The sequence below is a fragment of the Eucyclogobius newberryi genome, unplaced genomic scaffold (assembly GCF_026437365.1).
Source record: "Eucyclogobius newberryi isolate DKJ021-1_F unplaced genomic scaffold, fEucNew1.0.hap1 SCAF_17, whole genome shotgun sequence".
NCBI lineage: Eukaryota > Metazoa > Chordata > Actinopteri > Gobiiformes > Gobiidae > Eucyclogobius > Eucyclogobius newberryi.
Genome location: NW_027315801.1, coordinates 22502822 through 22516463, shown reverse-complemented (window position 1 = coordinate 22516463; position 13642 = coordinate 22502822).

The window sequence follows — 13642 nt, the reverse complement described above, 5'->3', positions numbered from 1 at the left end:
AGTGTACTGTCTCCAAAACCTTTCTAGAAAAAGCAATTTAGCTTAAAAAGGTATAAAATTAAATTAAAAAAGGCACCTGTTCAGTGTCATATTTGCTGTATTTTTATTCGAGACAGTCAAAGAGACATTCTTTGTGCCGCTTCTGTTTGAAATGTTTGAATAGCAGTAAAAACATTTCCTCTAAAGCTCTTTATTTCCGCTTTAGTACCACTCCTCATTTTGGTAAGTAAAGAAGGATCTGAACAATATGATTTTGTTCGAGGACTCGATTGGCTCATTATGATTTGATGTTAGGCTCATGCTTTTGTAAACACATGAAACAACAAGGAGCTAATTACACAAGCGCCCATAGACAGGTGTGTTTGGAGATGCTGTGTGTCATGGACTTTCATAATGGCTTCAACTGAACATTTAAAAGCTCACAAAGCCAGTTTTGGTTGAGAGGCAGGCGCGCCTCTTTACCAGTGTGCTACAATGAGAGGGGCCTTCAGGTCAGCATTTACACTCTTTTCCTAAACAAACTATGGCGTCTGGCAGTGAATGAGTGAAACGTGAGCCACAGCTGCAGGTGTGTCCTCTCAGCGCTCTCACAGCAACACAAACCTGAGAGCTGTGCCTCTAGTCCGGTCTGTTCTGCCATCAGGATGTGATCAGGAGCACATTCTTTTGACTTTAGTCTGTTTCCCGTTTCTTTGTCCTTGTCATTTCTGAGGACGGATCCAGTGTCAAGTCCACTACTGCACATTAAATCTGATCTCTACTTGAGAATAGATAATAATGTATTTTAGATTGAACAAATAACACGGTTTTGGAAGTGAATATCAAGTGAATATCAGCATGCACAATTACACATTCAAATAGTAGATTAATCTTGAGACTCTGACGGTTTAGACTGTAGCTGCACTGAAGTTTTTGAATTCAAATATTTTAATTGAGAGCAGATTTAAGAACTCCCGGCGCAGACTGTTTATAACGTTGTGAAAAAGAGAGATTAAGAGATGTTTTCCGCATATGATAAAGAAATTGATCAAATAACAAAAACAAAAAGGCATGCCACTAAGATAATACACATATAACATTTAAATTTAGACATTTGCTGACATAATACAAACTAAAATTGTCACATTGCCCCAGTCACCAGTCCTGTACTCATCACTGAAGGTTTGCTCAGAAAGGCCCTTGTCGCTTGTCCCTCAGCAGACACAGCCTGGGTGACTTGGGTAGTTTACATGGTAACCAGCTCCATGAAGTCCCAAATCCCGCCACAAAGGAAAGACCAAAGAGCAGTTTCTCAAGCTGTGTTATGCGTACCATTGGTAATTCGAAAGCTCTGTCATATTCTAAACTATTTTGTCTGCAGTTAATTTTGCTGAATTTGGAGACAATTTTATCCATCTTTTTCTCCTCTTTTAGGTCGTCCTTGTATAGCACAATATAGCACTTGTGTAGTCCTGTTTTAGATCTGGTTCATCCCGGATTTAGAACTGGATTTGTCCTGTTTTTTGACCTGGTTTGGATCTGGTGGTACTCGGAAGGCCAAATAATTTCTTAGATAGTACTTGGTGTGGAATCAATAGAGCATGCATACGAATTCCTGTGACATTTTGACATTTCCATCATAGATCCTTTCTGTTTCTGTAATTTTATGGAGGCACGGTAGGATCAAATAATACCTACTAATAATTTTGTATTGAATAAATTTACCCCAGGCTTTCCTGCCACACCCCTATTATTTGCAAGAATTGAGCCCCACGTGTCATCCTCAAATATAAGATCCCTCTATAAGATGCTTTCAAAAGTGACCTGCCTCACAAAACTGTTCCTTGACGGACATTTTAAGATGCCCCATTCAAATAAATCACCAATCCTCCTATTACCTTTCCGTAACCATTGAGCCCAATATAATGATCGCTTATCTATTTGATTCCAGAGAGAAGCATATTTTTGCACATATTTTTTATGAACCTGCTTTGGCTTCTGTGTGAAAGGAGAGTCAGGTCTTGTTCTATTGAAACCCAATCTAAATCTAAATCCACATTTAAACATCGAAATATTTCCAATTAAATACTAATGTTCTATGCTGGAATGGTTGGCAGAGCTGTTTAGTATTGATTTGAGCTTTATCTGTTGCAAAGAAAATGTTAAGTTTGGTTGTATGTTTCCTCAAAATGATCTACCTTTAAAAAGAGATATTTACCATTTTGTTGTTAAGCTTTGTTTTAGTAGAAGTGTAAATGTGATGAACTGTAAGGCCTATTGCTCATCTTCCCTCATCAAATAGTTAGCTTCAGTTTGGAGCAGTGTTTTCTTATTTTTCTTTTTTACATTTGATATGAAAACAGTAATGGTTTTATAAACATGTGCGTGTTGGTCTCTTGTTATCGTGGCTGGTTACAGAGCATTGGGCAGTGATGCCAAACAGGTGTGTTGTGGAATAAGATGCAGTAATAATTGGTGTTGCTCACGCAGGTTCTCTATGGAAACAGGCCACAGGAGATGTGGGCCCTGCCATGTCTCCCATCCCGGGTCCTCTGGGGCCAATTACCTGCTCCTGGTGGCAGCGGCAAGTCAGAGCACGGCTGCACCTACGCCGCAGTGACACCTGTGCACACCCTGTTTCATCCAGCGCTCTGATCAAAGACAGATGTAGTAATGACACAAACTTGCATAAAATGATTTATTCACTTTCACAAACCATGAAATTATATTACAAAGAAAGCCAACAATGCTGTCTCATGCCTTTTCCAATTATTCAATGCATGCAGGTACTGTTAAAAACATTAAATGTAGTCAAGATCATACCTGTCAAACATCATTAAAAAAATACCAGACAAGAAACTTTCGAGGTTCAAACCAAGACATAGATAGTTTAAGAGACAGAATCACACAAGATCAAAGGGACCAAGATGTGGCCCAGACCCAAGACCAGGGCTGCACAAGGTTTTTGGAGGAAAAACAAAAAGCAATTTGTGATTTTCAAACACATTATTAACATTTGACAGAAGACTGAAATATGAACTAAACTATTAAAAGAAGCCCATGTTTATAAATGTTCACTCTACAGGGTTACCAGTTTTTGTGTTGTTTTTTGCTAAATAAGACGGTATTTAGTTGTTTGCATCAGAAATTATGTAACTGCAGCATTGAAATTTTGAATTTGATTTGATTGCAATTAAACCAAAGACTTGATAAAGCCCAGCACAATCTTTGAAAACAAGATGCTGCTCAATGGGGCTTTCCAAACATAAAATTCAACTGATATATACATATTGCATTGTCTTCTTTCACATTATCTTAAAAGTGCACAATACAACTTTTCTGACAAAGGGTACGCCCCCAGGAAGTCACATAGCTCACCTTTAATAAATCTAGGCCTGTTCAACACCATTCTTCTCTCAGACATTTCTGAGTACTTTCCCAAAACTCTAAAGTGAGTAGATTGTTTTCTTAGTTTCTGTTAACCACATTTAATTTTGAGAGTATGAAAAATTCATTTAGCTTTAAAGGGGACATATCATGCAACATTTGAATGAGTGTTTAACCTTGTTACTGCAGTGTTTCGTCATCTTTCATCATTTGTGTACTAGAACTTGTACTCGAGTTGCGATCATTTGAAAATTCAAGACTCCGAATCATATAGAACATGTAAATTAAAATTTGCTGCTTGTTACAGTGAAATTTCAGAGGCGGGGCTTATGCACAGGAAGTCAATGCAAAAATGTAAAATGATGATCTACTTATGTTATAGTACCTGTAAAAAGCACATTTATGCATTCTTTAATACTTCAGTAAATGATTTATTGTCCGGCTTATATTTGCGCATTAAACTGCAGGTGGATGTTATGTTATATCTAAAGTGATGCACAGCTCATTGGTCTGGTGTGCAGCGTGCTGTCCCGGCGGAGCAGCAGCCACTCAGAGGTGCGAGACAGAAGAAATCAGGTTGACTGCTGATGGGTTTAATGAGGGCCCTTTTTACCCATTACAGCTGGGCTTAGTCCTCCAATTTCCTCTAAGACAATGAAAATGTCTGTAATTATCCAGGGCCGATGGAGCAGAAGGGCAGCACCGGGCGACAGGTGGATAAAACAACCCCACTCCACATAAACACATACTCCCCAAGTCGAGCCGCTCATTTGGGGAAACATGGGCACATCTCACATTACGAGCTATACATTCAATGATGCCGCCATGATCAAAACTGAGCTTTAAGTTACGCCAAGTGGTCCAATTACATTTTTGCTTTTTATAAAACCGTGCACACCCCAATGTAAAACGCAAGCTAATATTTAGTGAAAAAAACAAAACAAACATTGTCGTTGGTAATAAGTTATTATCAACTGCAGGTTGTACCACAAAAATGAGGATGAATGAAGTGGATTTAGTTTTTATTGGACCAGATGGAGGCAGATGGAGATGGACATGTAAATATTGTTTAACTGCAGATGAAGGCAGAACAAACATGGTCTTATGTGCGCCGGTTGTCAGCTGTAGAGCTCTGCTAAAAGTAATGTGTCTGTAGCGGCTCTGACGACTCCAGTAAAAGCCAATTGATGTAATAATATCCTAAAATCAGGATAGAAAAAAAGTTATATATTAATAGATATGTCTGTTAATAAAACAAATACTAAAACAGTAGAAAGCACTGTGTGCACATTCCACAGTTTGAAAAACACAAATCTAGGTAATGTACAACCTCTTATACCTCACAAACAATTTATTTATTTGCAATTTATGCACATTCTATACTTTTCCCTTCTTGTAGCTCTGCCACTGCTAAACCCTGAGTGGATCTGTGGCCTCAGACTTCATCATGTGCTGCTGCTGCTGGTGAATGTCTGTCCGTCCTGCCTTGCGTGACCGGCTGCCCAGATAGGCATCAGTAGCCAAATAAGTTCAGGTCAAGCCTGTGCTCCTCATTCTCTCAAACTCATTTGAGATGCAAATGAAAGGCCTAAACAAGCAAAGCTTTGAGAGTCATTTACTAACTGCCTTCACTTTGAAGAGTCTGGCGCACCAAATTAAAACACTGTATAGGTCACTTATAAGGCTTTTAAAAGCGTTGTTCATCAGTGGGTTAGGTTAGTTTAAACTTTATTTGTCTTTAAATTTGGGTTAGATAATTCACAACATGATGGAGCTAATAAAATGAAACGTTTTCAGTTTGTTTCCTTATCAAGTCAAACTTATTTTTTTGAGCATTGTGTAGATATTTGAATCTAATTGTATTGTATTGCAATTGTAAAATTCATCACAGATCACAATAATTTTGCACTCATATGGCAATAAAGAGAGGAATAAGACACTTTGTATAAATTACATTGAAGGGAAAGCATTCACTCAAGCATGTTGATCCATGAATTAATTCATTCAATTATTGATTTTAATATTTATTCAAATCTAGAATTGTTCATTTTTAAAACGAAAAAATAAAAATGAATTGAAAATCACAATTTAACAGATTTTTGCCACATCACCCAGCCCTTGATTGGAAGTAATCGAGAATGATTGACGACGTTAAAGGCACTGTACCTGATTTGTATTAAAATGTAAAAAAAAACAGAACTAGTTCATTAGGAATGGTTTGCAGTCCAAACATATTCTTCACTTTACTAATGCATTCATAACCTTTATTTTATTATCCACAACTTTTAGAGAGACAATTTTTGCCATCAAAGTTATGCTTGCAATTAACATGCTAGCAACTAACATGCTAGCAACGCACCATTTCCTGGTTTGAGGATGATAAAAATGTTCTACAAATAGATGCAGACAGCAGTCTCATTTTGACCCAAAGAGCTGCTTTTATGTAAAAATGTGTCTGTCAGACAGATTTGACTTTATTATGACATGAAAAAAATTGGTTGAAGTCCCTTAAGTGAAAGACAGAAAACATGACAAAAACACAGAAAATCACAGATGACAAAAACTCAAACGTCAACTAACAATATATTTGAACATTTTATTATAGCACAAACGGCCGCTTGGAGCCAAAAGGGACCAACAACGGCTTGCTCCATCTCAGCGGTGTGGTTGAGTTCGCTCTGTGCCACGCCCCTGCTGAAACAGGATCCGGCTCTGGCTTTGTGCTCATTGTGGAGAGTCTAATCTGGACGATTACACCTCGAGAGCGAGAGAGTCTGCAGCTCCAGCACCAGGCCCAGGATTAGGGTCTGTGCCTGAGGGCCGGCCCAATGCCCCACCTCAGAGCCTCCGTACTGACCTGAAACTTCTGCGGGCTCTGCTGTCTTTTATTCAGCTTTGTTCACCTGTCGCTCTGCTCGTCACTCTGTCCATTCATTCTTCAACACAACAATAAATATATATGAATATAAAGTACAAAGAGGTGGATAAATCATTTCTAATCTGCACTCAAACATCACTACTTCAAAATATTGTTCAAATGGCAAACATGCTAAAAACTTTGTGACTCCAGTAAAAATAACTTATTTAGCTACAAGATGCACTTATAATAGTCAACTCCACTCAACACATAAAACTACTTCCACATGTTTTTACTCTTACTATTGTTTATGACTGCTTTATATTTTCAATCATAATTCATAATTCGTTATAGCTTCTGCTTTTCATGTGGGGCTACAGAAGGAGCGTGGACAAAGACTTTCAGAGACAAAGCAGGCAAGGAGCAAAGGGCAGGTATTTCAAGTTATGGCGGACGTTTGCGGCTGAGAAGTAGGTAAAGGTTTACACCGGTCATAAAATGTATGCCATATAAAATGCTGTTTTTTTTTACTATTATGTGGCCTTCAGAGTGTCCCGATACTCGGCCCGGACTCGGAGGGCGTGCGCGGCAGTTGGAGATGATGGTGGCCCTGCTTTTGGGCGCGCTACAATAGGAACCAAGGACGTCGTTCCCACAGAAGCCGAAGCTGACATCATAAAAAAACACACAACAAGGTACCTGGGGGCTGAGGGGCGGGTGGAGGTGCGCAGGCCCGGGCGGGGGGAGGTTTCGGCCTAGCTGCGATTGGCTAAAGGCGGCGCGGGGGACACACCTGTAAGCGCCGAAGGCTAAGAAGATTGGCTGTGAGGTGAAAATTACACCTGTGGGGGGAGACGGGAGGCGGGGGGGTGAGACTACATGTAAACCAAGCCCTTTACAAACTCAGCCTCTGTCTTCTGGAGGAGCTTAAGCGACGAACAGCAGCAGGAGGAGCAGCACGAGAGGAAAAAAACAAGTCGTGTCGGTTAGCGTGGAGGCAGTGACGCGCCTCGAACTGGTCGGGTCTGTTCCGGGGCTTGGCTTCGCGGCGGCATCTACCTGAAGAGGGACGACCTTTTTTCCTCTTTTTCTATGCGCCACTTCAGAGGTCGGCCGTCCTTCAGCGCGAGCAGGAAGGAGGAAGACTAGCCAGCGCTTCGACGACAGCCCCCGTACAATGATGCCTCTTGTCTTGGCGTTCTGGCTTGATGAACGCACCTGCAAAAGGACCGGGTAAATTCATGGTGATCTCTTCTTTATCTCCATCTTAAAGAGACAAATTCACGCCACAACCTGTCGCGTGTTTAGGGATAAGGACTTTTTCCATTTCCGAGGTACAGGAAATGTTCGTTAAACAAATTAGGTCATGGCGAGAAGCCGCTGGCGATTGTTTTCTGATATAGGAAGGGCCCAGCGAGTTTCGATGGGAAGCGAAAATAATGTGTATCAGATTCCAGCTCCATTTAAGCAGGGAGAAAGAAGGGGAGACAATAGAAGTCAACGCTTGTTTCTAAACTGGATAGACCAGTTGGGGCAGGTACAGGCAAACTGCCAGACTTGTCAGAGGATATGAAGACACAGAGTTCAAATGTGTTGGACCAGGACTCTTTTACACAAAGATGGTTTGAGCTTTACTACACGGATAGCATTAGCCTCCTCGTGCTAAGTCATATGAGTTCAGAGCAGAATATACAAGCCGCTTTCCTTTTACAACCTGTTGCACACCATAACCCAAGTCAATGCTTGCTAGCCTTTTATTTGCTGCTCTTCCTTTAAGGGATGGTTAACTTTTAACTAGACTTTTACTCCATCTCTATTACTTTTCAATTCAACAAGTAACGATGTTTTGAGTGAAGAGAGCTTTCCCTGCCTTTGAAGTCTGGCTGCAAGTTGAGACAGAGTCCGAAATATCTGTTTTCTCGGAAAAGTGATAAGGATATGTTTTAAGCCTGCCCCGACGCTGTACATCTGAGCTTAAGAAGAGGGCAAAGTGGAGGGAAAATGTCGCCTTAACGTCTACTGTATAGTGCTGAGTGCAGACTGAGGTGGACGGCTGTGATTGGTGGACAGGGAACATTTGTTCATTTCTTTCACACACTTGAAATGCAGTGTGTCACATGAGTGCAGACGCTGTTCTGTTGTAGCGCTGTTGCACCAAAGATTTATCTTGACTAAAAAGTCAGGGATATTAATTTATTTTAAATTCATCAGGTCTCAAGTGGTTTGAGGTGAGGCTAAGGCTAGGCATTAGCAGCATGACAAGCAAGTTTTTTAATAAGGCAGCAAACATTTAAGATGGAATGATGACAAGCTATAATTAAATCAACTATATGGCATTTTAACAGAATTACTGTGTCACACATGGAGATTGTGGATCAGAACTCAAGGAACTTTATATTTGGTGACTAAATTTTCCCCAAATTTTACTACTTTCAAATTATTCAAAACAGAAAAGCTGATGAAACAAATACCCAGCCCACCTATGGCGGCCATTCAAATCTAACTCTCTTTGTCCTATGTAGAGGCTGAAACTATACATAGGTTAGGCACAGAAGCATCATGACGTGTAATCAGGCTGGTCCTGCCTTCTCTTCCACTAGGTGGCGCTGACATCAGCTCAGGACTTAACTACAGTTTTGGGTTTCCCTGACATTGTTTTCTCACAAAGGCAGCAAGTATTGATTAAGGGGCAGGCCAGACTACCTTTGGGGTTGTTCACCTCGCATGCAGTGGAGTCACATTCCAGCACAGGGGGCTGAGTTACCTGAGCACACCTCACACCAGTGACTGATGGTGCAGCACACTCTGGCATCTACTACAAGAAACAACAGCAGCTCTTGGAAGCTCAGTTAGATGAAAGGTCTTTGGTCATAGATGGCTTTGATCAGGTACTCATTTTACAACCTGCTTTAATCTTCTGTTCTAATGTGTTTCATTCTTTCTCCTCCTGTGCTTTTTCTTCTTCAGAGGGCTGCTGCACAGGTTTATATTTTTATTTATTTTATGCTGATGATTAACTAAGTAGTTGGGAGAGCACTCTGCTTGGCTTTCTCATTTCACGAGGCCTGCCTGACCGCGAGGAAGACGCCACGTTCTCAGGCAGTGGTCTGGAAATTCAAGATCTTCCTTCCCTCTGCTCTCCTTTTGTCAACCCCCCACCCCACACTTTCTTTGGTAGTGTTACATTCTTTCCTTGGGGTACTTTTCATGACGGTAAGGTTACAGGTGCATTCTCCGTTTTCCCTCTCCACCTTCTTCCTGATCTATTCTCCCCTCTATTCTCTCCCTCCCTCCCTCCAGTGCTCTACTTTTGCTACGCTTACGGGACCAGGCTTTTCAAAGCTAACTTTATCTCTTTGTGTGCAGCTATACAAGCAAAGCTATTTCTATTGGGTTTGTCAAAAATACCTTCGTTGAATTAACAGGAACTCTTCATTGTATGCTAAGCGCGGCGTGTTTTAGGTCAAAACATTGCGTTGCGTGGACAGAGTATTTCACACTGCCTACCTGTGAAAGAGTTGTGTTATTCAGTAAGCTAGTGCCGTTTCAGTGACCTTCTGCACACACGGCTCCAGCTCAGGTCGGGCTGAACAGCATTCCATCAGCCTTTCATCACTTGGCAAACACAAAGAGGTCCACCAACGGAAAACCACCAAAATGGCTTTTAAGTGTTCATCCTATAAAACATTCCAGTGGCACAAGAATAAAACCAGATTAGACCCAAAATGCGGTCTAGATTTTATCAGGGAGAAATATTAGACAATAGGAAAAGACACAGACAGAATTACCGGCCTCGAGGCCTTTCGGGCTTGTTGTCATTTCGAGGTGGAAGTTTGAAATTAGTAAGCGCCGTGTGTTGTGTGAAAAGCAGCCCTCCAAGCTTTGTGGTGCCATATATTTCGACCAGTCGGAACAGGTTTGGGCAATTATTAACAACTACTGTGGCCCAGTCTTCTGTGACAGCGAGTTTAAACTGAAAAACCCCAACAAGGGCTCAGCAGAATATCCTGCACCACAGCTACACAGAGGGTCCTTCCTCTTTTACTGTTTGCCTCTATAGGCTTTCACAAGATTAAGTTACACATGATTTGATGGTTTGAAGAGTTCCTTTTTTTCAACAAAGGTATGTAAGAATAGCCAATAAATTATCTTTTTTTTCCCTAAATGCAAGCAATGTTTGTATCTGTTGATGACATCCTGGGTGATTATCTCCATCTTACAAGGCAGCATTGGATTTCATATCTCTTCTCTAATACTGCCTGGTAATGATGATGATAGCCATCTTCTACTGCGTCCAGGACAACCAAGAAGCATCACTAGCGTCACCCGAGCTTAGCCTGGGGTTAGCTTCAGTGGAGCAGCAGTCTGACAAAAGGCTCTCCGGACCCATCTTACCTGACAGTGCTGGATTGTACAACTGTTGTTCTAACACTGTCTGGTAACGATGTTTCCTGGGTGACCGTAAACTCTTCAGTGACCACAACATTTAAAATATCAGGCGTTCAAGCGGTTTAAGGATGCGTAGTGCTGCGAAAACCTATTGACTAATATCACTCGACACAGATTTGAAAGTAATAAATGTATTGTATTTTTTTTTAATGGATCCATTTAATTGTTTTTTAACACGCTTACCCTGAAAGTTGAGCTATTACGTTTCGATTTTGTTTGCGCACTTCCCATGTTCCCTTTTATAACGTGATATGGCTAACCCCACCCCGCCCAAGTTAAAGAATAGCAGTCAGTTGATGGTTCCACCGGTCTTGCAGGCCGCTGTTTCCTTGTTCCCTCCCACCCCCTGTGTTCTCTTTGTGTTGTTAGGCAGTGATTGGTCGGACGAGCTTACCTGCGTGGCACATCCTGAAACTGACACACAGACTCACCTGGGGAGGGCTGTACTATGACTTCTAGACTATGCAACCTGTTTCTCAGCATTACAAAACTGATATTTAGGCGTTTTTTGAGTATATGTCTGGACAGAGGTGTAAGTTGAATGGCTCAAGCCTTTAAACAGGCATTATTGACAAAGGCAAATAACAGATGTGGAGCTTGCACAGCTCCAGTGTTTGTTTAAGGAGGAGAATTACCCGCAAATATTGAGCCGCACCTTTATTTGCCCACCCAGCACTATTATCCAAGCAACACTAATCTACTTTATTCTTCATTTGTTTTTTAAGAGCAAATGTTGTATTTGTGCCTTATACAAGAACTGTATATCATATAGAACATACATTTGTGCAGTAATAAAATATAGAGGTCTAAATGATTGCATCAGGAAGGGTATAAAGTTGTCTTAAACTAGATTAAGAAAAGGTAGGGACTCACATACGTTCAGTTGCTGTGTGTGACAAAGAGGAACAAGTCTAGTTCCTTCTGTACAGAACTAAACACAATGTACCAAAATGTCCTAATTAAACAACATGCATTATATCACCACTGAACAATATGCTGTTAATATTTAGTTTTTTTAAAGACTTTTACTCTATCTTGAGAAGTTGTTCTTCCGAGCTGATGCTGTCTGCTTTGCTACACTCTCTTGTTTCCACTCTGCCTCTTCTTCTTGCACAGGTCAGATCTCAGAGGTCATCTTCTGCCTGTTGATAGGCGTCTTACCAGACAAGGTTAGATGTAATTACTGCTGTCTAATACTGTCTGGTAATGCCGTCCATTAAATGGCATTACCTTCTCTATTCCTTCCACCTCTCTGGCTCTTGTACTGAGGATTTTGTGTTGACAGAGGGTAGTAGAGGGAAGCACGCCTTCATATTTATAGTAGTGACAGATGGTCTGATGTTGACTATGGAACTATGATCCTTGCACTGGAAGATTGTTGATTGAAGGGTGTTCTTCCATGTGACACGAGTCAGAGTTTCTCATATTGAGCAGCAATCCAGGGGAATACATATGCATAGTTTTCTATGTATGGTGCTAATCTGTGCTGTAAAGCCACTGTAAAATGGGGAAGAGGGCCTGGGAACTTTTGTATTGATTATGATTTCTGATTCTTAAATGTGAGAATGGATTGTGAATATTTAATAAAAGTTTTTGAAAAAAAGTATTATCTATCTCTTTTTCCCCCCGCAGAATTGTTCAAATGTGATAACTATAATCAAACTATTTCTAGGCATATCATCATATAATAGTAAAAGCCTTGATACAAATCCTTTAAGAATCTTGGCTGTGTTGGTCTCTCTGTGGTAAGTTTGAAGTCTTTGCCGTGCCAGACCGGAATGCCAAACCCAAGTCAAGTATAGATCATGTTACCAGTGAACAGAGCTTCTTTTTAAATGCCCTGATTTACCCGTGAGGTCCCCCCGACAGCTAAGCCTTCATTGTGCCGCACTCTAGCACGGTACCTGCAGGTACAAGGCATGTTCACTGCTAGGCCTGGGGTGACTATGCTGTGGACACGTACAGACTGTGTGGAAATTTACTCATAAAGACCAGCGTCCCTCTATCCTGCCACAGGCAATGCACATCCGCACTGTTTAATTAGGCCTATGAGTTCAAGTGCAAACAAAAAACATTTAGCCGTTGTTCCCCCAGGCTTCACTGACTTAATCATTAAGATTCATATTAACAACAGTCAGCCATGCTCTCCTTCCAGCAGCTCAGGTGGTTTCAAGAAAACATGAACCAGTTTAACAGCAAAATGAAGCAGTGGCTGAAATTGAAATCAAGCCTATGAACACTAACGCCGATGTAAATATGTCCAACTGTGCTGCATATTTTATGTATATGCTATCGTTTTGTTTTGATGTCGGGGACCCGGTATGCAAATTAGCCTTTGGCTAGATGGCCTGTGGACATTGGTTACTATTTTATATGTGGAAATGCTCTCTGTTCTGTCCCTTTTAAATAAACTACTAATAAATACTCAATATGGAAGTCGAGTGAAAGAATAATAAAAGAGTAATGGAGTGTGTCAAGAAAAGTGTTCAATAATATGCCAAAAGGTCGGAATAATTAATAAATAAATAATTTATTGAGAATCTTCAAGGCATGGTGGGTTCTCAAACGTTTCTGTTTTGTAAAATGTGTGCATAGTTTAACTACGTATATTAACTTCCAGAAGATGTTGTGTCTGGGCAACATAAATGAATGCATTACCTGTGTGATGTCACAGTGCTCTCACATTCCTGGTTGTCAGCGAGTGTGGAGAGGATTCCTGCGCTGGTCTGTGCATGCTTGGTGCAGTCAGACTAGATTCCTGTATCAACAGAGGAGGCCTGGACTCAACTCACTCGGGCTCAACTCTGGGAATGCTCATGCTGGAGGTTCTCTGGAGAAGGTGCGAAAATACAATCTCAGTTAATGGAGTAATACTTGATTTTATTCAAGAAAAACAAAAATGACAAAAAAAACTAAATATAAAATGAGAGTAGAGGAGAGGGAATCGGCACTGCACTGCTCCTGCTGGTA